Source organism: Phodopus roborovskii, unplaced genomic scaffold (genome assembly GCF_943737965.1).
Source record: "Phodopus roborovskii unplaced genomic scaffold, PHOROB, whole genome shotgun sequence".
Lineage (NCBI taxonomy): Eukaryota > Metazoa > Chordata > Mammalia > Rodentia > Cricetidae > Phodopus > Phodopus roborovskii.
Genome location: NW_026126677.1, coordinates 208,068 through 211,803, shown reverse-complemented (window position 1 = coordinate 211,803; position 3,736 = coordinate 208,068).

The window sequence follows — 3,736 nt, the reverse complement described above, 5'->3', positions numbered from 1 at the left end:
TTTTTTTGTTCAAATCTCTGATTAAGAACTCAATGTGTCAGCTTACCTGAACAAGGAGGAGCTAAGGGCCACTAGACTGATAGCTAGGAAGCCAACAGGGGACTGACTCGGACCCCCCTGAATATGAGTCTCAACCAGAAGGTCTGAGCAGTCTAAGAGACCTCAGACAGTGGAGTCTGGATGTATCCCTGGTGCACAAAAGGACTTTGCAAACATATCCCCCAAGGAGGGATAACTGCCTTATTCTAGAGATAGGAGAGAAGCCCTAGTCCCTACTTCACAGGACCTGTCAGATCTACATGACCCCAAATGGATGGCATTACCCTACATATGGTATTGTGGTAGGGGGTTGGGAGGGGAGGGTGTTTAGAGTGCATGGGAGAGGGCAGAGACGGCAAAAGGGAGGGAAGTAGGAGGGAGGGCTGGAGGGGAGGGAGGGAGAGGGAACTGGGATCGACATGTAAAATAATAAATTAAAAAAAAAAAAAAGCTTTGACTCCAAAATTTAAGTTGAAGGACAAGTTACTGGGGAAAAGGATTTCTATTTTTGTTTCCACAGAAAAAGAAAAGATGTGGATTCCTTCCAGACTAATGTGGTTTGATCACACCAGACCGCCTGAAACAGAGTACAAGCTGATCCTACATTCCAAACAGCTGGACAAAACAGCCCTACAGACTACAGCTAGGATATCTGAATCTTCTTCGAATCCCCCAAGACAGCGCCCCTTACCAGCAGGAAGTAGTTTGGAAAGAACGACGCCCAAATTCCCAAATATTGTGTATAAATGTTTGTTTTAATTTAATTGGACTTTGTTATATAAAATTAAATAAAAAATATTAAAAAATATAAATAAATGAAGTACATCTATATGCCTGACTTCAAAAAAAAAAAAAAAAAAAAAAAAAAAAAACTCAATGTCTCTTTAGTATTTAGCAATCATTTAGGCTTCACGTATAAAACACCATCCACTTTTTAATGTGTATTCATTTAATTATGAAAATCTGTCATTATGTATTCAGTGATCACTGGAGGTTTGAGCCTCCTTAGGGGAGACCGTTGTACCAGACCATCATGTCATCTAATATTACACTTACTTCTTTAACTGTTAAACTAGGAAATTAAGTAATAATTCAACATTTCATTTACGTATTTAAAATACAAGAATTGTTATGAACCATAAGTCCTTTTGGAGTCAGATTTTGGGAGTTGATGATGTAATATCTTCTCATTATTTTACCATTTATCTATGTAAATAGATCTTTACATCAGCGATAGGATTAGGACTTTGGTGCCATCTCGTCAGTGTTAGTATAAAAGACCCACTAAGTAGTTATCAATTTAATTTTTTAAAAACATCATTATTCCAGGAAGAGATCAGTCTGACTACTCCATGTGGGATGTAAGTATGCACCACCATGTCATTTTTCAATCTTTTTTTATTATATCTTAATTATTTCAATCGATGAAGATATTGTTCTTCTTGACTGGAGTCAAGCCATTCCTCCATGGGAGTTAATCACGTGGCATTATATAATTACATAAGTACTACTTCCTTGACAATCACAGGAGTTTGGTTCCATCTTATGAAAGGTAAGTATGGAGGACCATCCAATTATTAACTCATTTGATTGTGTAAGGAATGATGGTGTCATCCGTCATTTGGCTTCTGTTGGATTGACACAGCAGGAGATCGGTACCAGAAGCAGTGCCCAGAAAATAGGGGCACTGCCTTATACGGTGATTACTGATTATGTAATAGTAGATTTTTAACAATCAAATGATTACACGATTTTAAAAAAACTGTACTGTTTCGCATCATCGGTTTCTGAGAGGTTGCAACAGAACTGACCCATGAAGGACACAGTGACCACTGATTTTAAAAATGGAATAACTGTATAATCTCCTGATCAGGGAATCTCATCTCATGAACTCTGGCGGGCTGATAACATGACACACCACCAACAATAAATCACTCTAAATAACCATATTAGAAATCGGGTACAGGACTTAATAGAGAACAGTCATTTGAGGAATCCAAAATGACTGAAAGAAACATAAATCACTGCTCAAAATCCTTAATTATTGGCCTAATGCAAATCTAAACCACTCTGAGAAACCATGGGATCAAGCTCCACTAAAGGTAAGAGAATGAAGAGGTGTTTATTTTATTTTCAATAAAGAGAAAAGGATAATGGGAGAGGAGATTAAGTGTATTGTTTCCATTCTAGAAATTATAAAATTGTAGCATAGAAAACAGGTTTAAAATACTCATCACTGTACTCGAATGGCACAATGATGCTTTCGTTTTCATGCTTATGTCACTATAGGCATGTTGTAGCTTGAGAGACAGGTAAATATGTAGAACTCAAAAGAAAGAGCCCTGCTTTGTTTTTGTGAGAAACTCAGTGAGGCTGTAAGGTTAGTTCATCGGTGGGTATACTCCTTTAAGCCTGTGGGAGGGGCACTAGAATGTGACAGAATGTTGGTTCATAAATGTAGCCTGGCAACCCTGCTTGCATTCTGTATCCTGGTATCATGGGCCAAGGACGAGAGAGCAGCTTCGAGAAAGAGTTATCTTGGGACATTACAGTCTCCCAAGATAACTATCTCCTAAAACCTTTCATGACAGCATTTGATTCGCCTAACCAAGTCATAGCCATACCTCTGGAAGTTTGCCTACGGCTTTTACTGGTTAACAAATGCAAGATTACCTCATCAGAGGACATAGGCTGTGGAGAAACAGCTCAGAGACTTCTGTTTATGAATAATCTCTCTCCTCAGAAGTAAAACTGTGGAAAAAAAGATAGTAAGACTCACGATTATTCATCAAAAAGGTGAGTTTGACATTGTTGAATTCCTTCAGGAAGGTGATAATCCGTTTGTTAGAGTAGACTTAGCGATTGTTAGATTTCAGTCCATCTCTTTTGAGGCAGCCGTCCAACATTAAATATGTGATATCTTCTAAAAACCCTGCATACACAATGAGAGTTCAGCATTTAAACATGTTACTCCTGTGCTCTGCGATGAAATAAGGGGTGAACCTGGGAGTTTCCCACAATCATGTGGGAGGCAACTGAGAGAAAATTGTGTGGAGAATGGCAGACCATTTCATCCTCTGATTATGTTGTTATTTGTTTATTAAAATTGGACATTAGATAATCCATGATCAGTGGATTGTGGTGACGCGATGTGGGAGGCAATTATTATAGACCATCTTAATATCAATTATGTAGTTAAAATATTTAAATTAATCACGACAGCATCGTTCATGAGCCTGGTTTGGAGCCACCTTAGGGAAGTGGATGATGTTACATGAACTCATTATTTGATTATTTAGTTATATAAAACAATGATTTTATCGTCCATGACACCTGGAATCTGGTGCCACAGATCACCTAATTATGTAATTAATTACTTTAAACTGACAATCTGTGTTAATCCCCAGGATAATGTAAATATTTGTATAGTTATGTAAACAACAATCCTCCATTCCATGAAGAGACCTGTAAAGCTCCCTCTTGTGGAGATAATGTGCAATATCTACACATTTTATGATTCATTGACTCAATTGGTGATGATGACATCCTTCATGAATAGAGTCTGGCCATGCTTCCCTGCCAGTAAAATGCTACATCCCATATTGATTGTGACAGTTAGCTATTACTAACTTATTTAATTCTTTAAATTATGCAAACGAAGGACAGTGCCATCACCGATTACGGTTAGGGTGCAAAT